Source organism: Agelaius tricolor, unplaced genomic scaffold, assembly GCF_023055355.1.
Source record: "Agelaius tricolor isolate 1412-34295 unplaced genomic scaffold, bAgeTri1.0.p SCAF_4, whole genome shotgun sequence".
In the NCBI taxonomy this organism is placed as follows: domain Eukaryota; kingdom Metazoa; phylum Chordata; class Aves; order Passeriformes; family Icteridae; genus Agelaius; species Agelaius tricolor.
The window spans coordinates 24323670-24348602 of NW_027269264.1; the positions used below are offsets into that span (position 1 = coordinate 24323670).

A 24933-nucleotide genomic window follows, 5' to 3' on the forward strand; every position below is an offset into this window, starting at 1 on the left:
AGCTGGAGATGAACTCTTGGTCATGAAGAGAGAGCTAAGACGAAGACTAATGAGTACAAATTGAACGAGAGGAAATTTAGTCAGGGAGAAACTTCTTAGTGTGAGCAGTGGAGCCAGAGCCCCCTGTCACAAAGAGGCCAACAGGGGCCGTCACTCTCGGTGCAGCACCGCAGCCTCGCACGGCCTCAGAGCGGCGCGCAGCCCTCACAGCCCCTCCAAACGCGTCTCCCGCGGACCTGGGACCACAGAGCCCAGCTGCTCACCCGGGCTGTGCCGCAAAGAGCTCCCAGAGCGCCCTCATCCGCAGGGCGAGGGGAAGTGGCCGGGGCTCGGGCGGGGAGGCCTGGCCGAACGCCCACCGAGCGGTCCCGCCGCCGGGCCCCGGCACGGGCGGGAGGGAGGAGCTGATGGCGGGAGGAGCCGTGCCGCGGCCCCGCCTCCCGCCGTCTTCTGCGCTGGAGGTGAGCGAGCGCGGCAGTGCCGGCCGGCAGCGCCGGGGGCGGCAGCTCGGTGCCCTCTCCGGCCTCGGGTGCTCGGCGGGGCGCCGGCGGCGAGGGGCCGCCCCGCAGGAGCGGTGCCCGTCCCGGTCTGGCCGCGGGCAGCGCGGAGCTTGCCCTGCCCTGCCCTGCCCTGCCCTGCCCTGCCCCGCCGTGTGTCCCCGGCTGCGGACGGGCGGGCGGGCGCGGCGTGCCCAGGGACTGCGGCGCGGGCTCTCCGGGTTAGTCTGATTATGTTTTTATTGCTGTCCAGTTCGGCTGCAGGGAGAAGGGCTGGGGGGAAGGCGGGCGGCGCAGGGCGGAGACCGGCGGGGCCCCCGAGCCGGGCTGGGGCGAGTGCTGAGCCGCGCCGGGGGCGGCGGGTCCCTGTCCCCGCCGGGAGCCCCGCCGGCACCCGGGCCCTGAGGGACCGGCGGAAAGCGTGTCTCGTTCCTGTGCTGTGTATGTGTATGTGCGTGTGTGTGTGTCTGTCTGTCTTCGTTTTGGGAGGGGGGAGATTTGTCTGTAAACTTCCACGGACTTTTAAGTCTCTTAATTGTGGGGTTGAAGCACTTTAAGGAAAAAGAGCACCCAGCAGCATGTGGGGGAACGGTGGGAGGTGGGTTCCTGCGTGTCTAAGGCGCTGGCCATTTCGGGATTGGACTTTGCTGCAGCTAAACGGGCTTTTCCAGGTGCACGCAGCGATCCCCGTGGAGGTCCGGCTGGGCGCTGGAGGGAGAGCGGGGCTGGACTGGGACTTCTCTGCACAAGAGGCTGGTTTTGCTGAATAGAGCCCGATAGCAGGAAGGTCCTTAAATAGTAAACTTACGTGTTAGTACCATAAAGTGTCTTCTGTAAAATAGCAATCTCTCCAACACCCTGCTTAGGTGATCATAGGTTTTTGGGTTATCCTCTGCCTCCCTCTTTTCTCTTTAATGCTGCCTCTTAAAAGCTAAGCTATGGTACATACTATTACTTTAGGGAAACTTGGTGTTGGTGTTGTTATCTTTCCCTGAGGAAATGTAAATAGACTTGCTTCATATTACTTCTGAAAGGATATTGCTTAAGGTGAAGAAACAGAGAGCTTGTTCCTTTTATTTTGTTAGAGAGTTGTGTATTTGTGTAGATGATTTGACACTAACATTTGGATAATGTAAGGCGAAGAGGGCTTAGGTCAATGTTAAAACCATAGAAATTCTTCTTAAAATGAAGCTTAGGAGAATTGACAGTTCTGAAATTTATGAATGTGTATTGTAGCACCCACTGGACTTTTTTATGTAGCAATGTAAATTTATAGGATGTTTATCTCATGGTTTATTACTGTTGAGATGCTTATAATGAAGTTCATTAAATCGTGTCTCAAAATTCTTCCATCTTCAAAGTTGAGAATACATGTTCTGATGAATGCCTAATGTAGTTGTTACTCTGACTCTTCCAAAACCTATAATAATACTTAATTGGTCACCTCTTTCTCCACCCAAATTTTTTTTCCTCTCCATAATCTATTGGGTTTTTTGCTTACAGCCATTTCAAAACTGATTCAGAAAAACCAAAATTTAACACAGTTATTCAAATCTCTTTTGCTTTTAAAGATCAGTGTCTAATAAATAATTTATTGGGCGAAAATAAAACAGGACCGTAAATATGTTCCTCCTAATTATTTTTATTTTACTGCATTACATTCTTTCCTTGATTCTTCCTTTCCTGCAATTAGATAAAACAAGGAGTTGATACTAATTCTAAGTCTGGGAATCAATCCTTAAGCCATTACAAGCAGCAGGAGGTCTCTTTCTCCAAATTCATTGGGCAATAGTTAAAGGGTGTCTTTCGTTATATGTTTGGATATTCTTGATATTGGAAGAATTGAAACATGTGCCTAAGAATAAGCATTTGGTCACATGTTTTACTCTAATAAGGTGTGTTTGTGGAATGGTGTTGATTTCTCTCTTTCTTGTCTAGCCTGTAGGGAGCTAAAAGGTATTTTTCTTTTACTTTTGACACCAGTAGAATGGGCTAGAAACTATAAAAACTGCTTTCTCTGTGGTCATGTAATGTGCTCCATGTGCTGTTGAAAGTGTGCTAACTGATTCTTCCAGTCCTGAACATACTGTACCTAATCAGTGTGTTTATATTCTGTGTAACCAAGGCACGTTAGGTGCGTTAGCATTCTTGGCTACTTTGGAGTAGAAACTGGCAACAACCTTTCCTTGGGCAGCTGGTTACAAGGCACTGCCTCCCCCTTTCCCCCCAGCTCACATTTGGTTTTAAGGGTAGATAAGGGCTGGCACAGCTTCTATGCCCTTTTCAGCACCCTGCACAATACAGTGCTGTGCTAGCAATTGCTGAGAGCCTGCCTAAAGGTTTGTCTTACACAGTGATTGAAGAATGTGTACTTGTTGGTGTTGCAGTGTGATTGCTTTTGTTATGTGACCACCTCCTGTGAGGAGGTAACCTGCTTAGTGGATAAGGGAAAGGCTATGGATGTAGGCTACCTGGACTTTACTGAAGCCTTTGGTACTGTCTCCCACAGCATTCTCCTGGAGAAGCTGGCAACCCATGGCTTTTCCAGCTGTCCTCTCTGCTGGTTAAAACTACTGGCTTGATGTCCAGGCTCAGACAGTGGTGGTAAATGGAATTACATCCAGCTGGTGGCTGGTCACAAGAGATGTTTCCCAGAGCTCAGTCAATGTTTAAGGTTTTTATTGGTGATCTGGATGAGAGGATTGAGTATACCCTCAGTAAGTTTGCAGGCAACACCAAGTGGGGCAGGAGTTTTGATCGGCTTGAAGGTAGGAAGGTTCTGCAGAGGGATCTGGACAGGCTGGATTGGTGGGCAAGGCAGGGGTATGAGGTTCAACGTGCCATACCAGGCCCTGCACTTGGGTCACAACAGCTCCATTGAGTGCTACAGGTTGGTGCAGAGTGGCTGGAAAGAGGCCCAATGGAAAAGGGCCTGGAAATGCTGGTCAACAACAGCTGAACATGAGCCAGTGTGTGTCTGGGAGGCCAAGAAGGCTCCTGGCATCCTGGCCTGTACCAACAATAGTGTGGCCAGCAAGACCAGGGCAGGGATTGTCCTCCTCTACTCAGCAGTGGTGAGGCCACACCTCAAATCCTGTGCTCGGTTCTGGGCCCCTCACTGCAGGACAGACGTTGAGACGCTGGAGGGTGTCCACAGAAGGCAATGGAGCTGGGGAAAGGTCTGGAGCACAAGTCCTGTGAGAAGTGGTTGAGGGAGGTGGGGTTGTTCAGTCTGGAGAAAAGGAAGATCAGGGGAGTGCAAGGGAGGCTGAAAGTAGGATGTAGCTAAGTAGGGGTCATTCTATTCTCCCAGGTAACAATTGGGCAAGAGGAAAAGGCCTTAAGCTGCACTAAGGAAGGTTTAGATAAGGTATTAGGAAAAATTTCTTCATGGGAAGGGTGGTCAGATGTTGGAGAGGAGTGCCCAGGGGAGTAACTGAATCATCATGCCTGGACACATTCAAAAGATGGGTAGACATGGACCAGTGGTGGACCTGGCACAGTCAGGCTAACAGCTATGACCCTAAGTATCTTTTCCAACCTAAATGATTCTATGATTCTAGTGCTTGTAGTTATGTGATGCCATATTTGAAATTTATATATTGTAGAAGGTAAAAAGCAAACTTCAATGATCAGGCAAAATAAAATGTTCATTTAGGAGTATATTGATGAGCAGTTGGATATGTGTTTTATTGATTAAAACCCCATATTAGATAATAGCAAGCTCTACACAAGTTAACTGCAATGGAATGCTTTTTCAAGTTAAGTCTTCGCTGGCGTAGCAAGTGGGAATTGGGATCATTGTCTTCACGTCTTCTTTGCTGGGCATCCTGCCATGCAGTGCTAGGTACAGTTTTGACCATTCCTTCTCTAAGTGTAATTTGTATTTGAATCAGTTTTGTACTGTCAGTATTTGTAGTATTGTCACCACTGATACTCTGAATTTTATTTTCCTCAAATAGATCAAGTATGTAATTTGCTGCAGGTTCCTGTTGTGGTTATGTGGTCACGTGTGTTGTGTTATTCTTCACATTTTTACAGTTCCAAAAGAGCTTTTCTCCTCGCATGTGAGCAAGAAACTTGAAGTCCTCCTTCAGTGAACTGGAAATTCCATTTTTTTACGTTCCTTCTTCGTTCTCCAGTAGTGACTGGAAAACCATATCAACCTGTTGCAAGGTACAATTTACAACTATTTATTGCTATTTCCTCCTTTCAGTAAAGCTGGTCTGTTTTATTTGTCATCAGTGAAGCAGAAGGAACTTGCAAGTGTTGCAAGTGCATTGTTTATTTTCACTGCTGTCTAGATGTGCTTGTGTTTTGTATTTTGAAATATGAAATTTTTAAGTAAGAATAAGCTCACAATAGTTGCTTCAGAGTGTCACAGCTATGATCTGCATCATAATAAAAAAAACTAAGTTACTTGGAAAATTTTTTGTGATGCTGTGCATTTGCGTAGTCATAGGATGCTTCTGTCTAGTAAAGCAGGTGCTGGATGATGGCCATTTTATTAACTGTGCTCATTTTTATTGCTGTTTTAGCTCAAGATTCATGTATTTTGTGATTGCGTGCCACCTGGCCCACCTCCTGCTTGGTACCCTCTGTTTTTTTATGTGATGCTTGTAACTGCAGTATTTTAAATTCTATAGATAGTGATGTACCTTTTAAAATGTCTCTTTAAGATCAGACAACAGACCCTGGAGCTGAGACACAGGAGCTGAAAGATTCATTCAGTGTTGTATAAGAAATGTGTGACTGCAGATCAAGACCCAGTGTTGGTAAGATGATTTTTATTCTCTTCTAAAGGAGACCATTTCACTGTGAATTATGAAACTCATCCTATGAAAAAAAACAAAACTATCAGGCTTCTGGAATCAGGTTCCACTTGGCACCTTTTATCTTTGTGCAAACTTAGAATTTGGCAGTATTTTGGCAAGGGAAAATATAAATTGAAAAGTCTATCTCGATGTCCTTTTGTGGAGCTTTTAGTTTATGACCACAATTATATTATGCATTATGAACACAAATACAAAGATCCTTTGATTGCACAAATACTTAAAATCAATATCCTTCCACAATAGAAATCTTGGTGCAATTTGCATTAGTTGACAGTTATTAAGCCTTGTTAACAGCTTCAGAAACTTAGTTAACTGTGCCACTTGAACTGGAGAAAACTGCTGCCATTTAAGATTACAGCTTGGTGAACAGTGCAGTTTAATGAGATGTTGCCTTCAGCACCAAAGCTGACTAAAAATGCTACAACTGTTATGGCAGTTTGCCACTTTTTTGGCTGTGGTTGCACAACTGTTGATAAGGCCTTGTGATAATATCGGATCACTGAACGGATCTGAATTAAAAATAGCTTTGCAAGAACAAAAGAAACCAGTGTGAAGGGCAGCTGTCTTTCAACTGGCTGTTTAGCTGGGGCAATTTGCAGGTTCTACCTGCATTTGTGGGGCTGTGCGGTGGGGGAGTGTAAATGGCAGGCGACAGGCCTAAGAGGAGTGGAATTGATAAACTGAGACCTGATAGTTTCTCTTGCTCTTGAGAAGATGATTGAGTGTGTGAAATTGCTGTTGGTGTTCATTTGATCTAGTCAAGAGACCAATTTGTTGCTTGGTTTTAACAGTTTGGTGTTGCCTTGTCCCCGGCCTGAATCTCACTTTCTGTGCCCACTGGCGGTTTTTCCTCTTGTTGCTGCTACTTTGTAGCAAAATTAGCTACTTTTACTACTCTGTAGCAAAGCCCATGGTCAGATTAGTGCATGCCAAGGGAGTGAATGGACTGGATTCTCCTTGTGTGAAGAGATTCCCCTTCTTTGCTATCTGGGAAAGTAATTTGCTTTCTTTCTCCTGGTGAGTTTGTTTTCACAAGAAGTTCTTGGCCTGAGTACCAGTGTGAATCAGCTAAATGGCAGAGGATACATCCATGTGGCTAGATGATGGCTTAACTACAGGGGAGCTACAGGCCAATCATGTGCCTAGCAAAATTAGGACAGAGATCCTCCTGGAAATGTGCTCTGGTGCATAGTAAATAAAGATATGTTTGGTGCCAGCCAACATGGCTTCTGTAAGGGCAAACTGTGCCTGAAAAATTTGATGGGTTTCTATAACAGGGTTATAGAGTTGGTAGTTAGGAGCAGCTGACACCACCTACCTGGACTTACACAAAACACTGACACTGTTCCTTGTCTCTAAACTGAAGAGACATGGGTTTGGCAGGTGGACAGCTTGTTGGATGAGGAATTGGCTGGATGATCACACTGAAAGAGTTGGGGTCAATAGCTCAATGTCCAAGTGGAGGGCAGTGGTGAGTGGTGTCCTCAGGGGCTGGTATTGGGAGCAGAGATATTTAACAGCTTTGTTGGTGACAGGGACCATGGGATGGAGTGCACCCTCAGCAGCTGTGCTGAAAACACCAAACTGTGCGGTGTCAATGTGCTGGAGGGCAGGGATGGCATCCAGTGGACTGTGACAGGCTTGAGAGTCTTATGTGGATCTCATGTAGGTCCTGCATGAAGGTTGTGTCAATTCCAAGCACAGATACAGGTTGGGAGAAGAATGGATAAAGAGCAGCCATGTGTAGAAGACTTGGGGTTGCTGGCTGATGAGAGGCTGGACATGGCTGGGCAATGTGCACGTGCAGCCTGGAGACCCAGCCACATCCTGGGCTGCATCCAAAGCAGCGTGGGCAGCAGGGCAGTGGAGGGGGTACTGCCCCTCTGCTCTGCTCTGGTGAGACTCCAGCTGCAGGGCTGCATCCAGCTCTTTGTCCCAGCACAGGAAGGAAATGGACCTGTTGGAGAGAGTCGTGAGGAGGGCCATGAAGATGATGTGGAACAGCTGGAACAACTCTACTGTGAAGACAGGCTGAGCAAGCTGGGGATGTTCAGCCTGAAAAAGAGAAGGTTCTGGGGAGACCTTAGACCAGCCTTCCAATACCTAAAGGGGGTAAGAGTGTTGGTGAGGGACTCTTGATGAGGTCATTTAGTGATACGACAATGGGGAATGACTTTAAACTGAAGAGGATAGGTTTAGATTAGATATTACAAATAAATTCTGTACTTTGAGGGTGATGAGACTTGGGAACAGGTTGTTCAGAGAAATAGTGGAAACTTTTTGTCCCTGAAAGTGTTCAAGGCCAGCTTGGATGAGGCATTGAGCAACCTGGTCTGGTGAAGGTGTACCTGGTCTGCCTGTGGCTAGTGGGGCTATAGCTAGATAATGTTTAAGAATGCTTTCGATCCAAACCATTCTACGATTCTGTGATTAATTGTTGGAGGGGTGTGCCTGTCACTCTCCAGGTCTCAGTGTAGCTATTCCCAACAGCAGCAGCTGGGGGAGCAGGGACATACCAGCAGCAGCAGCCTGATGGTAGTCCCAGGTCTGTACTGAGGCTGGCAGCCTGTGCTGGCCTCTGGTCTGTGTCAGCAGCTCTTGCTGACTGGCATGTGTAGAAAAGTTTCCCAGTGCTAGAATGGCATTGCCATTTAGTTATGGAAAATCTTGTGAAGTCTCCTGCCATTAGCCACTGGCCCATGAGAGCCAGTAAATGTTTACTCTTGAATTCATTACAAACTGTTGTTTCTTCCCCAAATCTTTTTTTTCTTTTTTTTCCAGTTCATGAAGAGGCATAACTGAATGAGATAGCAGATCTCAAACTGTGGTTTTCTCCTTACTAATGGCAGTAACAGGGCCACGGGCTACATGTCAAATGACCTTTAGTTGGTTTTCTGAAGATTTCTGCTGATCTCTTAGTGATTTGGAGGGAAGTTTGTAATCTACTGGCTTACAAAATTTGGGAAATATGGGCTTTTTGTTTGTCTTTTTCTTACCCAAGTGAACTCAGTTGCTGGTAAAACATTTTAAACACTTGTGAGCCAGAAAATTTGGAAGAAGCCAGTTTTTATTTGGGTAGTGTAAAAATCCACTGCAGCTACCAGTTCTGTCTACCTCCAATTAGAAGATAATTGAAAATATTTATTTTGGGTCAAAAGAACAGTCTTGATGGCTATGTACCTTCTCTAATCCAATATGTAAAGCTGCATTATTAAAAGGGAGTTGAGAAATTTGTGGGGCTCCTATTAGAGCTATACTGAAAATCTTCAAAGTATGATTGAGCTAAATGGTAAGATTCTGGGATATCCTGGTTACTGCTAAGATAATTTTCTGGTGTCTGCAGATGCTCTCCCTTTTTATACCTAATTTAAATCTTGGTCTTAATGTGTTGTAAGAGCTTTTTGACAGGAGAAATGCAGTGGCCATTGAGGTCATGGCCATGTTGAGTCTGGCAGGGAGCACTACACAGAATCAAACATATCTCAGACAAGAACACTGAACTTCATTTTCATTAGTGCTGTCTGAGTTAAGTTTTTTCGATCACTGTATTACTTAGTTACTTTAGTGTCAAAATTGACATTCAAAGTTCTGTCAAGGGATGAGTCAGCTGTGTTGTAATCCTTTGTCTTTGGTGTCTCTCTTCCTCTAGGGTTTTACAAATTTGAGAAGACTTGTTACTGATTTGTCAGAACAGACAAATATTTCTGTATGCATAATTCTGGCAAAACACTGCTAAGAAAATATATAGTCCTATTCAGCCTTTTCTCCCTAGTATGTTGACTGACCATATTGGGAGTGATTTATCTGAGGATGGAGGGGTGAAAATTGCCTTCTAGGCTGTAAGAGAGGTTGCCATGCAGTGTAGTCTTTTGGAGTATGAGTCAAGGTAAAGACAGTACTTTTACTGTCTTCATTGTGCAATGCATTATCAGCAGATCCACACCTGTGGGTGCTGATTGGGATCTCTGTATTTCTTTGTGATATGTTTAATGTGAGCTTCACTGAGGAGAGGGGATGGTCTGGTGTGGAGATTGCCTCTTACTCAGCTGACCCAGCTCCTGGTCACCAGGCTGCAGAGAGATTCAGTGGTTGTTTCTATGGTTAAACAAGTTGCCTGCAAAGAAGAAGGCTCATGTGTCTTATCTTGCATGAAGGAGTGCACCCTATGACAAAATTGCGTTCACGGCTTCTGCCAAAACTCATGTCTTTGCTTGAGTTTGAGTGATGTGGAAGTCAGTGTGGTAACTGTATAAGGTATGAGACAGTCATACATGTCTGCATGAAGGCTGGCACACAGAGAAGCCTTTGAGGGACTGGTACTTTAGCTCTTTTCATCTCACTCAACTTTGAGGAAAAGAAACTTTCACATTCCAAGTTGTAATGGAAGCTCCTGAGAGGGAAGAGATTTCCACCAAGTTTAGTCACTTTGTTCAACATGAAAACAAAGGAAGTATTGTGAAGAGCTTTCTGGCTAGAAAACAGTAAATCTTCTCATGGGAGTCCACAGTTTCTGGTTTTGTTTTTAGTACAAACATGATGATGTAACAAAGTCATCTTGTTAAATAATGATACTTGTATGTTTAATGTTATCAGTTTTTGTTTACACTACAAACTTTTTTGCCAGCTATTCATAGATTGCTGTAGTAGACTCTTAAATACAGCAATGGAAAGAGCATTATTGTGTATTTCTCAAGGGCAATAGAAATCTGAATTGGAAACTTACTTTGCTTAGAGGCTTTGCTGGTCTTTCCACTAGAAATAGTTTTTTCCACTGGGAATGTGGATGAGAAAGGGTCATAGTCTTTCTGATCGCATTTCCTGTGATTGTTAGACTTCTGCTGAAATTTGTGGTGCTGCTAGCATATAAGCAGATGTGGTGCTTCTGAGACTACTTTAATCTTCAGGCCTGTCAGGGTGATGATTCTTAGTGCATGCAGAAGGCAGAGGTGGCATTCTTAAAGATGTGTCTGTTTTCTAGGCAGAAAAACACACAAAAGGTTACTATATGGGGTGCAAATAATGGAATCTAAGATATTAAAATTACCTAAAATTGAAGCACAAATACCTGTATAATTTTAACAGATCTTCTAATATTCTGATATTACTAGACAAAACAATGCAAAATTTTAGTGTTGATAATGAGAAGGAGGAGTTTGAGACCTCTTCAATAAAACAATCCATCCAATTAGAAGATGGTCTTAATTGACCATCTGAATACAAAATTGCTTGAGTAGTTTATAACCATAAATATTTAGGTTAAGATGGCTCACATACTGCTTTTCATTTTAAGTATATTTCTTATTCAAAGTCTTATGCTTAAGTTTCTGAAGACAAAAAAAGATTCCAACAGTAGGAGGAGTGTCCTACTTGTTAGCCTGCAAAGCTTTTAATTAAGTCTTGGAGTATTGTAAACTGTCATCTCTGTGCAGTCCCAAGCTCTCTGTTGGGAGTTATGTAGAACACGGGCAACTAATTTTGACCTGTCCATGGAGAAATATTTTAATTGTCTGCATCTGAAAGAGCAGATTCAGTACTGTGGTGTTCTCATGCAAAATAGCCGAGAAACATATGAATGTCTAGCAGAACTAGGTGTTTTGTATGGCTGCCCCAGGCCTATGTTTAGTGTTTGCAAGGTTGCTTCTCTTTCTCTAGGTTTCTATCCTGCCAGAGAACATACTGGGTTTTGTAGTGTGTTGGTGTCTATCTAGGTGAGACTTTTGTTGTGTTTTTCATACACTTATGTTGGAGTCTGAAGTATTACTACTAACAGGCAGACCCCATCTAGGACTGTCTGTGTTATTTGACTGCCTCTCTATAGCAGAGTAGCAAAACTAGAAGCTTTGAGCAGCAGATGAACACTTTGAGTCATCTACAGCACATACAGGCTGCAATGAGGGCAGTGTTTCCTTCATTTTTTCCTTCTTACCTCAACAGACCAGGTTGTTATTATTGTTATAACTATGTGAGCAGAGGCCTTCCTGTTGTGCTGTTATTAACAAAAGTGAACATGCAAAGCTTCGGGATAAAAGAGGAAATGTATTTGAAACTACTCGTCAGAGTTACTGGTTCCCAGCTTGAGATCATTGCATTCTGCTAACAGCTGAACTGATCAATTCACTTCCTCTTTTCAGTTGCAGCCCAGTAAGTCACTAAATTATATTGCTTTGCTGGTTAGTATTCTGACTTTTCTTTACAGGCTTGTTTCTAAAGGGGAATCTGTGACTTGCGCTTGTCTGACTCCTAATTTTAATAGATATTCTGCTTGCTATGGAAGGCTGATAGTATTGTGAGACAAATGTACAATGCAACACCAAGAAAGGAGATTGCTATCTCTGTGTTTCAGCAGTGTACATTAGCAGTATTTTCCTACTATATAAATAATTAAAAGTGTAGTTTAAAATGGAAAAAAGAGCCATTATATGTTCAATCTCTGGGAGTTCCAGCATCTAGATTTAGCTGTATTTCTTTGGGATCTGAAGTCTGTCATACTGAAGCCCTAACAGAATGTGTGTTGTGTGTTACTGACTTCTGAGTTAGTAAGTATTTTCCTAGTTTTGGTTTGAACCTACCCAGCTTCTTGTTTTTTATGCTTTATGTCACAGAAGTGACAGAAGTTCTACATGATGGAGGATTGACATATCAAACTGATCATCTGAGAACAGTACCCTCTTTACCATAGTTTCTCTAGAGGAAATGTTGTATAAGGATTCTGATAGTAATTGAGTTCTGAGGAACTCTTCTTTGAACTTGCACAAGAAAGATTGCTGTTGTTTAAGTGCACTTGTGATCAAAATGTAACTTTGGTGCAGCCCCAAAGCAGTTATGCATCATAGGAAAATCCTACCTCATATTTTTTGGTGCTTGAATTTATTTACCTGTGATGTAAAAATGATAATTTTTAAACAGATGTGTGACCATATGTGGAGGTCAATTATTAACTAGTAAGCAGCCATGAACATATGCACAATTACTAAGTGCAGCTACCCTCATCACTCGTCTTGACTCCTTATACTTTGTGCACATACACTGTGCAAACTATCTGTAATTCAAAATTGCCCTTTGCATCTTACCACTGGTGCCAAAAAGATTTTTGCTTTTTATACATTTTCCATATATTCATAGCTCTGTAGACTACTATTACAAAGTTATATAGCTCCTTAACTAACTGTAGTCTAGGTAGTACTGTCCTACCCTTTCACTTAGATTTTAGAACAATAAGCTAATTTTCTTGGAATCTTTAATCTTGCCTCTATAGTGAACCAAGGAGATTATTATTATTTTCTCTATGTATCATAGACATAATACATGTGTGGTTAGCAGCTGGGGGAGGTGGAGGGGGCTTAAGTAGGGGCAGAACCAAAAGTGTGATTAATTAATTAACTTAATTAACTATTCCTCTAATTGGATTATTTCTGTTAAGTATGCTAATTTTTTCAAACTTATGAAATTGTCAGGGTCCTGTATTATGTGTGCATTTCACCATATTTGCTCTATGAAGGACCTTCATTTAAGGTAAATGCATTTTATCATCTTAATATTGCTTGGCTTGTGATTTTAGGCATCACCACTTGGATCACTTGGTTCCAATGGTGATATTCCACAGTTCCACTTCACTTGGTATGAAGTGATAATCTGCGTCAACAGAAGTTTGAAACCTGATGAAGACCCTTTTGTGTGATCCTACTGTTGGTGTTCCCTTTGTTAGTTTGCTGTTCAGGCTTATTCTCATCCCCTCTCTGTCCCTCTGAGAAGTGTAGGAGCTGAAGTGGTGCGATCTGAATCTAGGTGTTCCTTGGACAAACAAGGGGAACCCTGCTAGGTGTAGGTGTGTGCCCTGATACAAAGGTTGCAATGGATCTTCTAGCTGGTCATGGCTTTTGCATACTTGCTTGCATTTCTGTTACGTGGGCAAGGACCCCCTCTGGCCCTCAGTATCATTTACCCGATGGCAGTGTTGCCAGTGCCCTAAATCAGCCTTGTGCACAGTGGTGTGGGCAGGTGTGCCCCAGGCACAGCTGGCAGAAGGCAGGCATCATTGTAGTGTTGATGCAGGTGACTGATGGTGAGGAGCTTGGTGTCTGGAGACATGTAACGTGGTACCATAGAGAACTGATGCACATCCATAGTCTATGCCTGGTTTTGGTCTATCTTAAACTTAAAAAAGAATTGTGAAAGTCACCTATGATTGAAGGACTATCTGATCTCTTTGGTTGTGATGTGACACTGTAAAAACCAGTGTGGCTTTGTATGTTTCATTCTTCTCACATCAGGTTGTATTTGAGTAATTAGAAGTTCTCTTTGAACAAAAAAATTACTCTGAAACAAATATATTTTTTATTAAATTATGACAGTGTGAATTGTGGGACAACCCCCCCCCCCCCCCCATCTGTACTAATTGGGATTGGTAGCTAATTTGCTTCACTTAATTTTTAAAAATAATAGCATATATTGCCAAATCATAATCCAGTTTAGACTGTACATTTGCCTTTTGAAAGGAAGATGCTCATGTTTGGTTTTGTTAGTTTTTTTCCCCTCACCCTGATAGAGGCTAAAAAATGGAGTCATTTATTTCAGAAATATAAGCCACAGTAATTAGGATAAGACATCTTTTAAACTTTTTCCATGCATGGCATTATTGCAGCTCTTACTGGAGCTGAATTTTACCTGTTTATAACTGCATCCCTATGCCAGGCTGATTCTGTGGTCAGAAGGATCTTGGAAGTCACAGGGATACAGCAGTGTCAAGCTGCTTATACTTTTTTCCAAAACTCAGGGGGATTTTCTTGTGGTTGTTTCGGGTTCAAGGAAGAGCTTAAATCTAAAATAATCATATTCACTTAATTTTCATCTGAAATTATCTGGTCTATTCAAATGTTGTTCACACATGTATTATCGAACTTTGAGTTGAATTTATGTAGTTAGCAAATATGATCTGAAATTTCCTCAGCCTTGATGTTCAGTATATTTCTGACTTAATGTGGTGTAACAGGATAACAAAATACTATGGCCAGTATGAAAGCACACAAGTACATAGTTTGTTTAGTATGGTTAAACTGGAGGTTAAAATGCAAGTGGCAATTTTAGATGAAGTTAGATGTATAATATCAGACTGTGTTAGGAAGTAAATTACAAGTTTTTTGCTTGGCTTTGAATTGTTGGTTTTTTTGGGGGGGTTTGGTTTTTTTTTTTGGCTGTGAGGTTTTTTGTTCTATTTTGTTTAGAGGATTTTTGGTTTTTTATTTGGTTGGTTTGTTTGTTTGGGGGCTTTTTGGTGGGTAGTTTTTTGGGGTATTTTTTGATTGGTTGGTTTGTTGTTTTTTTTTTTTTTTCTTGTCACAGCATTACATTAATAGAAGAATGTAGTTTACCTGCAAATAAATGGTGGTATGGATGAAAAGTGTGGCTCATAAATGTTGAGTTAAAAAACAAAAGATGCTTAATGATATTTTTGTTGGCTGCTATTGAACAAATCTTTGATTCTTTCATAGATCTTCAAAGCAGAAAGAGTTTATCTTAAAACTTGAGGTGTAATTACAGGGATTTAACTTGTTTGTCAAAAAGTAAACATTTTCCTCAGTGTTCTCAACACTCTAATATTGTGCTAAAGCATCACAAGTGACATGAAATCTGCTAGAAATATGTATTTTTATGAAGTACTTTGACAGAGTAAGCAACTAAGTTTAGTAAAAAATTATGCTTAGTTTTTGTATTTGCAATAATCTCTAGGGATCCTATTGACAAATGTCTGGCTGGGATTTAGTAATTGCTTGGATTTAAACTTTGTTTTAGTAGCAGCCACATTAAATGCTTGGATGTTTGCTTGCAGTGCTCTTAATATTGATTATCCTTTTATGCAGAGTGCATTTGACACAGTGGGGATTATTGCAATTAAAAGCAGCAAAAGTTTGGCTGAAAAGGTTGGAAGCAAAAAGAGTTTGACTTAGATGTTTTGGCGAATTAAAATGTACAGCAGATGTGATAAAGGAAGGTGGATGTTCAGAGTCTTTCTGTGGGACCTCAGAAATTGACTCTGTGAATTTGTTACTTTCACCATCAGCTGTAAGTGATATTTAGAATGGGTTTTGCAAACTCTGAGAAATACTGTGCAATATGAATTAACAAAGTGAAAATGATAGTATGTCTTTAATATACTAAAGGCTGGGATTCGCAGGAGCACCCTGAAACTTGGAAGGATGAGGAATAAAATCTTCAGTGGTTTTCTTAAAGCTTTTATGAGGTTTTGCTGGACACAGTGTCTTCACCATTAAAATTGAATGTAAATTTTCAAACACAATTTTTACACAGCACAAAATTAATCTTCGCATTTTGTTGAAGAATCCTGGGAATTGTATGTATGAAATAATTTCAATTGTATTGTGTTCTGCTGAATTAACACCAAAAATCCTTGTGATGTCATCTTTAAAAATCAGTCTACAATGGCAAAATGTATCCCTACATATCTGGGTTTCACTGGGAAGAGGAATTCTCATTCCTGCTCAGTCAGAATTGGATTTATTTGGGTGTGGCCCATGAAACATGGTTCTGCAGCTCCTGTACCTCCTATTGACAAGAAATTTTTTCTTTTCATCTAGCAATGCAACTTAAGAATGCCAGTAATTAACAGAAATTTTGGCTAATTAAAGTCTTACAAAAATGCAATGGAAAGTAGTTTGTATGTTTAGTTGATATGATAAAGGGACTTGAAAGTCAGGAGTCAGTCAGATCTAACACTGTTGCAGTGCCACACAATAAAATTCTAATTTATTTGAATAAGTTAAGATAAATTTCTCTTAATGAAAATTCACAAGTTTCCAACATCAACTATGCATTAAAGAGGCTGTTACTCACTGATTCATTATTCATATTATGCCATAATTTAAAAAATACGGTATTAGATTTGCTTTGAAATGTTTAGTATTTCAAATATTGTAAGAACATATATGTAAGAATATGCCGTTATTATGCATTACTATTATTATTATTATTTTATAGTGTCCTATTGCTTTTGATACTATTCTTCAGCAAAAATGTGTCTTTTTTAATTGTAAATTATGTGGGAACAAATTCCTTCCCCATTTCACAGTTTTGATGTCATGTTCAGTTGAGAATATTTTTCATTTTACCACTGCATGTTAGCCACAAATTGTATTTCATAAGCTTTATCTCTGTGCACGTATACATGTCCAGTATATGTATGTGTGCCATCAGTCTAGTGGAAGGTGTTTCTGACCTTCACAGGGAGTTAGAAATAGCTGAAACATAAAGGCCTCTTCCAACCCAAACAATTCTATGGTCATCATAATATAGCTAAATGGTGTAGTAATGTAATGTAGACAAAATACGTAATATACGTGTATACAAATTGTGTCCATGTGTATAAAAGCATTCTTTAGCTTATCTATGAAGGGCTTTTCTGAACTCAAGAAAGATTTCCATTTCATGTCTTTCCTTTCATTACAATATGCCTGCCTAATGGCTTAAAAATGTGCTTTAACAGAGATGAAAAGCATATGCTGTTTTCAAAAGTCTACTCTGAACAGTGGTATTTTTAAATTCCTGTTTGTTTCTAGTAAAATTGAGGAAATTGACCACAAGTTTGTGGGTACTTACAGAATAGCTTTTTCTGTCTTGAATGATATTATGGAGGTGGGGGGAATGGCTGTTAAGCAGGTAATTTCAAGCAACAATTCACTGGAAAATGTGTGAATTAGGATGACTTTCCTCTCACCCCAGTTTTATTTAGATCCTGTAAGAACTCTAACATATCTTGCATGATTCTGTAGTATTAATGTATAAACTTTACAGGTTGTTTGGCCTATAAGTGTCTGTGCTTCAACTACATGAACAATTCTGTCTTTTGCTACTTGTCCCACTGCTACAAGGAAATCTAGATGTTTTTGGTAAGAAGCATAGTCCTTCCTTGAAATTGTAACTCAAGAAAGCTTCTTGGAAGCAAGTTAAAATACCTAATGCACTTTTTGTGCAACTCAGATATTGAAATTGGAAATTACTCTTTCAGTTGCACTGTTGAAGCATTAATAGAGCTTTGCTGTGCAGGCATGAAACCAATAAGCACTCCCTTTTCAGATTTCCTGAGTTATCAAGAGAGGTGGGCAAAGCTGTACTCCAGATCTTTGCAAGCACTGATGGTTAAGCCTGACCACCAAAATAGAAAAAATACTCTTGACTGTCATGCTGCTTCAAGAAGCATGCTCAGGTCCTAGAGCAATTGTAATAAGTGCAGTTAAAACTTCCCCATTAAGTGCACTTGAAATAACCCATTTTCATATGGGATTGTAAGAAACTGGGCTGCTTTTGCGAGTTTTTAAAATACGTCCCCTCCGTGGTTATTGCTGGCCTCTCATAAAATGTTGTCCAGATAGTCCTGTCTGGCGCTGCAGCATATTGCAGATACAGCCTCTGGGGCCTTCTCTTTTTTCAAATATATAATTTCTTAAATCCAGGACTCTGTTTTGAGTCTGTGCTAAACACAGCTTCAAAAACTACTATTTCAAGACAAAATAGTTTTTAAAAAGTTTCATGCAAAATAGCACTAGCTTTCTTTTTCAGGGAATTTCCTTAAATACCATTCAGAGACAAAGTGCCTGTTGTTGGGTTGTGCACTACTGATAACTCATGCATGTCATTTGACAATAAAAAGTTTTAGCAGTGGAAAGTCTTAGAGGGGAGAGAGAATATCAGGCTGAGGATGGTGGGTGAAAAGCCTTTCATTTTCTAGTCTGTTGCAGAACCACACTTTTCTCACCTGGCTTTTCTGCACTGCATAAAGATGCACCACTAACTCACTTGCCTGTACTTTATCTACCAAGGCAATTTTTCTAGAGTGGTCAACTTACCTCTCCTACTTCTTGTGTTTATCTTTGTTTTTTCCTTATTCTCCTGAGATTTGGATAATATACTTGTTTGGGGTGACATTTACAGAGATTTATGTAGCCTGGCTCCTGTGTGAGATATGAAATACTTTGGGCTTTCACTATTTATGCTCTAAAATGGGGATAAGAGAGGCATCTTATATATGAGAATAAATACTGTTTTTATTTAAGTAAATGTAAATATATAATAAAAGTATCTTTTACAAATAATAATGAAGGCTGAATTTTTTCATACTAAGAGACACTGGACTTGTACTATATTGTGTTCTTAATAAGTAATGCAGCAAAATTAAGTGTGCATTTTTTTAACAAAGTGGTATGCTATTGTTTCCTTAGGATTAGTTTTGCTATTCCTGTTCTATGAGATTATTTCTGAAGCTACTGCAATAGAGGTGGGGGTTTTGTGACACAAGTACTTTCACTTTTTTTTTAATTAAAACAACGAAAAAAACCAAAAAACAGGACCAGATTCTACCAGCAACCAAGTTTCAAAGCAATTTCACTAAGGCTGTAGTAATGCAGGAAGTAAGGGAAACACATTTCTTCAGAAACAACTTGCTTCTCTTATTTTTGAGCCATTTCTTGTGATGCTGAAAGTTGTTCCCTGTGGAAATAATGGTGCATGGTGCCAAGTGATATCAGGAAGCTATATTGAGAGAAGTTTGCAGTGACAAAGTTACAGTACAAGAAGGTAGTGGTGAAACTTTCTCATGCAGGAGCACACATACTGCAGCATACTGTCAAAATAGCATTGATTTAATGAGCTGCAAAGGCAGCTTTTGGACTTGTATCTCAAATTTAGCACTGATAAAATGGTGTGTTCTGCAAAAAGCCTACTTGGAATGTATTTATGGAATGTCTTCATGTTCAAAAATATTAATACATTTCTTTTGACACAGGGTGTTGGCGGGGGAGGAAAATCATGCTGTTTTTTTCCCTTATTATTAAATATGTATAATCCTGGTAAGAATTATATAACAAGCTGCAAAAGGGGAAAAACAAATGTGTTTCAAGTTAACTATACTAATGCTCTTAGGATAATGGTGAAATGTGGAATCTAGCAGGACTGTAGGGCATTTGAAATCACAAAGATAGTCCAGATGTTAAAAATAATTTTTTTACAAATTACACTGAGGTCACAAAGGAACAAACCTGATGAAGGACATATTTGTAGCTAGAAATTGTCATCATGTCCAGGATGAAGCAATGTGAGAAAAATTCAGGCCTCTGTATGGTGTCTCCTCTTCTGTGGGATAAGAAAAAAAGGCCTCAGGCTGTGCATGCTGATTGTGGTGCTTCATGTTTATACCTTGCAAAGATGGTGTGAGACTTGAGGTCTGTGTAAAAAAACAATAGGTGGACTCCTTCTCTGTTTCAATAAGGCATACAGATTAGTTCAGCTAGTGTAGGATGAATATAAGAGTGAGAGAGTGCAAAGCTGTTTCAGTCATAGAAATACTTTCATATAAAATACTTTGTTTGTATACAAATAGCAACTTCTGTCAGTGCAGAAGTAGGAGGAAAACAATTTCCCTATCCAGACTGCTATGAATACATCCAGTGCAAGATATGTAGAAAAATGATCAGGGGTCTGACAGGCTGAGAGAGTTGGAATTGTTCAGCCTGGAGAAGAGACGGCTCCAGGAAGACCTTATTGCATCTTTCAGTACCTAAAAGGGGCCTACAAGAAAGCTGGCAATGGACTTTTGACAAGGCCATGTAGTGACAAGGGCAAGGCTAATGGCTTTAAACTGGGAGAAGATGGATTAGCTATTAGGAAGAAATTCTTTACTATGTAGTGATGGGGCACTGGAACTAGTTGCCCACAGAAGGTCAGGTTGGATGGGGCTCTGAGCAACCTGGCCTAGTGAGAGGTGCTATGCCAGTGGAGTTGGAACAACATGATCTTTAAAGGCCTCTTCCAGCCCAAGCCATTCTAGGATCCTATAAACTGCTATACTAAAATTCACAAATGAATGCTTTTTGCTGGAATTGTGGCCATGAGATGTAGGTAGTGATAGCCTGTGTTTATGTCTCAGGGCCTATAGTTAGGCTTCTATGCAACTTGGAAGAAAAACCTTTGCATACAATATTTGCTGTTTTGTTTATTCTGTGATCTCTTTCTCATGATATAATTGATAGAGGAAAAGAAAGGGTGCATGAGCAGTAGATGCCCATTGTAAAGGCTCTCTGTTATAAAAATAAAAAAATGTATTGCAGAGGTAACTTCACTCACTCAAACCTTTTCTGCTTTATTGTGATTGGGCTTCTCATCTACATGAGGCTAATTTTAGACCCTGGTAACAGAGGTTGGAAAGAAATTGAAACTTATGCCTTTGTCCAATTTGCAAGAATGGTGTAACACAGAACTCTTGCCAAGTGGAGGTTCACATCTTGCTCCTTTGACTGTGTCCCTTAGTTCAGATGTTCCTTTTGTAACCATCAAATTATCCAAACAGAATATGCAAATGTAACTTTTTGCTATAGATCAGTGTACACCTAGACTTCCAGATGTGTCTGTTTTGCTTGGAAAAACACCATTTGGAGGATCATCACAAATGTGAACAGTAATTTAATCTTACTTGCCTGACTGGGTTTTAAAATATGCTTTACCTGCATTTCTACTAAAGATCAATGTATTTGAAATAACCATTCAGGAAGATGTTTCCCAATATTGACAGCATGTATTGCAGTAAAAGCTGTGTTTAATATCTTGCTGAATTTTTCAATATGTGTTGTTGTTTCTGTTTTAGCCAAAGCTATGCATAAATGTAATACCTCAAATTGATCCATCTGAAAATATTGCTGTACTTGATATATTCCTCACAGAGATGCATTAAAATATGCCTGTGGGTTTTTTGCCTTTTACTTTTTTCCTTAATTAAAGAAAGGAAAAAAAATTGTTTTCTTTGCTCTCTTTCTTACAATCAGCTCTTTATTGACTTTTTAAATGTATTTTTTTCCCTTCCCCTCAGTACCCTTTTGACCATTCAAATTTAATGGCACTGAAGGCCTGTTTTAGCAGACCAAAGCAGAAATCATTTCCTATGCATGTGTTTCCGATTAACGGGTATGTTCCTTCTACTTTGGTTCTCTTGCTCTTCATCCACTACAGCTTCCCATTCCTCCTTTCTTCCCAGTTCAGTTGTGCACAGTGTCTTGTTGGGTGTCTCCCTTCCTTTCTTGCCTTTTTTGCTCTTTATTTTTACTTTGTTTCCCATCCCAACTTGCTCCCTGTGCTCATTTGCACCCTTCCTGTCCGTTTTATGCACAAAAGTCTTCAAAGTGAAAGAAAGGATGCTTTTTAGCTAGATTTAGTTTTCTTCTTGCTCTGAGGACATAAACAAAGTGCAAAGGAAATGGACAAAGTGAGAGACAGAGAGAGACTTCAGAAGCCTTGGCTGATTTCTGAGCAAAGAAAGGTACACATCCTCACAGAGATGCATGCCATGGAGGTATGAAATGCCCCTGGAGATTCCCCTTCTGTCCCGCCAGCCTTATACGTGTCAGTGCTTGGGAGCTATGTTTGTTATGCAGAGTTCCTGTGCTACCTGTAACTCAATGGTATGGAAGGAGATGCCTCCAAACCCAAGTTTGTGACCTGCTGGGCCCACTGATGCAAGAGGTTTTTCAGAGGCTGGTGTACAAAAACAGGTGCCTACTATAAATTTCTACCAACGTTTTTTGGTAGAACAAGATATCACGGATTAGTTATAAAATTATTTTTTCTAATTAGTTATGTTAATTAGAAAACCACATCATCTTTGCTATGATTTGGAAAAATTCCTGACAGAAGCATCTACCAAAAAAAATTGCTTGATCACTGCCTTACTGCTATGAGGGGAGATGGATTTGCCATCCACTGCTGTGTTAAGTCTGTATATCTTCTTTCTGTCATAGCCTGCCTTCACCATCACCTAGCAACTCCTCCATTCTCTTGAAAAAAACTGCAAGCTCAGACCTGTATCTCCAAACCAGTGCTTTTTACTGAAAACCTTTTGCTTTGAAGGGAGATGTGGATAATGTCGTTTTTTCAGCTTTCATACCAGACCAGTGTTAGTCACTGCATGTTAACAGCAGCTTTTAAAATGTGATTACACCTTCAGACCAGCCTTGTGAGGCATCTTATTGTCTAGCCTTCCTCTCTCACTTTTCCATGTGCACGCACTGACTCGCGCGCAGACACACAAGCACACCAGCCACAGCTGGTAAAACTCAGGAAAGGTTTTTAGCTGATCTAAACCTAAAGGTTTTCTTAAGCTAATGGCTACCTTTTACAAGCATCTGAGTAATGCTGTGCTCTGCAAGAAAATTGTTCATGCCACCATCACCATTTTTGTGACAACCTGCTGCACCTATTTCTGCAGTGAAGGTGACCATCTGTCTGTCCCCTGGCCATCCTTGCTGCTAGAATGATGATGAAGGATAAGCAGGCAGGCTTGTCTGGCTGGCTCTTGTCTTGCAGTATTCTTGTCCTTTATTTGGCAATCCTTGGTTGCTAATGCTGGGCTACAGCTCAGTGCTCTTCTAATGCTGCCATATTGCAAGCAAAACTGAAGACCGGTTTATTTCTATAAAGTAAAAGCATAGCCAGTGAGAATGAAATTTTAATGAATATCACTTTTCTCTTACATAGCTAATCATCAGGCTCCCTATTCCCAGGAACAAGACAGAAAACAGAAAGGTTCGGGGGCTACACACTGTTAACAACAACTTGTCAAAGGCAATTTTCTATAAATGCATTTAAAATATGTGCTGTTGAATATACCAATCTTTGTCATCTCAGACTAAAAACCCCCAATCCAGTAGCCAGTAAAATTGTAGGCTGAAAAAGGTATTTGATTAATTTAATCAGATGTTCCAGCAGATTAATGCCGGATAAGGAATAATAAAATAGGCTACTGCATTGTACACCTTAAATTGTAAGAACACTCTGCTCCTGGGATAATGTGTGGCTGAATTCTTGGGGTTTTTCCACTTTAGTCTATGGAATCTTTATAATATTCATAGCCATGTTTCATCTTGTCAGAATCTTGTTTTTTTTCTAGTTAATAATTCATAAAACAGTATACATTGAGCAAAAACTGTGATTAGTTGTGTGGGTTTTTTCTTTCTAAATGCTGAAAGCTGTATTTTTACCTTCTGAAAACTATGGTGTGGGCTGTTAACTGACTTAGAGATAATACTGGATGCCTTTTCTAACCTACTTATAATGATGCTTGCAACCCAGTTATAATGATGCAGTGTGTGGTGGAGATATTGTTTCAAAGGGCTTTTGTGTGAAGGAAGGAGATTCTTATTTAAGCCTCTCAAGAATTCAGAGACATTTTAATTTGTGGGAAAACTCACACTCATTTTCTTGGAAGAGTTCACAGGTTCTGGTGTCAGGTTGTGTATGGGTCTTCTACAAAGCTACCACCCACTGCTTACTCTTGTTGCTGGTGGTAAACTGTCTTCTTTTTGTTTTAAGTCCTGCTCACGTGTACATGGACACTTTTAAATTGAAAGGGCAAATTTATGTGCAGATGTGTTCTTTACTTACAGTGGTAGCATAAGATTTTGAATTTTCCTATAATATTTCCAGCTAGGATATTTAAATCCAGCTAGTCCTTTGCAAAGAAGTTCAAGGGGAGGGAGACTGTGATGGTGCTTCTATATTGTTTGTTAACTTGCATTTTTTTAATACAAAAATGTTCAAGGTGGTGCAACTATATGTGTAGTATAAACAATTTCAGAAGAATAATAGTGTTTCAGAACTGGCAAAAACATCTAGTAATGACTTCATCTTACTTTCTTGCTGCCAAAACTGTTCAGGGACAGGTTTTTCAATTTGGTTTGGCAAGTGAAAGACTATTGGAGACAATTTGTTATTGTCATTTGTCATACTACTTTTAAAGGTTTATTTGAAAACATTTTGATTGCCATTTAAAAAATCTGTGACTGTGTCCATGCCTTAAAACAGTTGTATGTGTTTCTTACCACGATATATCTCATGTTACTTGATGTTAGTAGAATAGATATGTGTGTTGATGTGGTTTGGATTTGTATATTCCAGTGCAGATATGCTCGTAATTCAGCTGAGTGCCAAAGCATACTGTTGGGAAAAAAAGTAGTCACTTGCCCATTCTGATCTGTTCATTCAAGGCATGGCTTGGAGAACAATGATGCCTTTTACTGGTCTTAAAAATCTGAGAGCCAGACGCAGTTAAGGGATATGGGGTTTTTACCTTGGTATTTTAATAAGGATCCTTATTGGTGCACCACTTCACCAAGGTGGGATGCGCCGCAACGTGCACACGCGACAGATCACGTGTACAATTTATAGACCATACAAATTAGCATATCTAACAAGGACACCCCCAGTGGGAGGCCTGGATGAATGGCGTGATATTTCCTCATGCATGGAATTTCACCCGGGATGGGCCAAATCTGGTTTACAGGATATGTTCCAGAGAGGACATTGGTTTTCCAAGATAGTGTAGGGTTTTCTGGCCTAAAGGCCTCCTACTATGAGGCCTTTAGGATGTTTGATCTCCTGGCCTAACAGAGTATAGGACTATGCTAAGTTATCATACTTAAGGAGTTACAAATATGCATGCTAAGAGTACTGAGGATACATGAAATTTATGTGAAAGGTACAAAAGCAAAGGCAAAAAGATAATCTTGGCATGAACATAAATATATGGTTCCTTATAAGGGCAGTAGTAA

The 24933-nt window shown here is 40.4% G+C and overlaps 1 protein-coding gene across 3 annotated transcripts in view; it reads left to right on the plus strand.

The window, feature by feature from the left end:
* The first annotated feature begins 427 nt into the window (after positions 1-427).
* Positions 428-24933, plus strand: part of PIP5K1B (phosphatidylinositol-4-phosphate 5-kinase type 1 beta) — a 96408-nt gene continuing 71902 nt past the window's right edge. Inside the window, exons 1-3 of one of the 3 annotated variants that reach the window (XM_071424922.1) lie at positions 428-718; positions 4539-4673; positions 5177-5272. The gene's annotated coding sequence lies outside the window, so the exon portion shown is untranslated. The remainder of the gene's footprint in view (positions 719-4538; positions 4674-5176; positions 5273-24933) is intronic. The other 2 variants (XM_071424921.1, XM_071424923.1) reach the window with 2 other exon arrangements.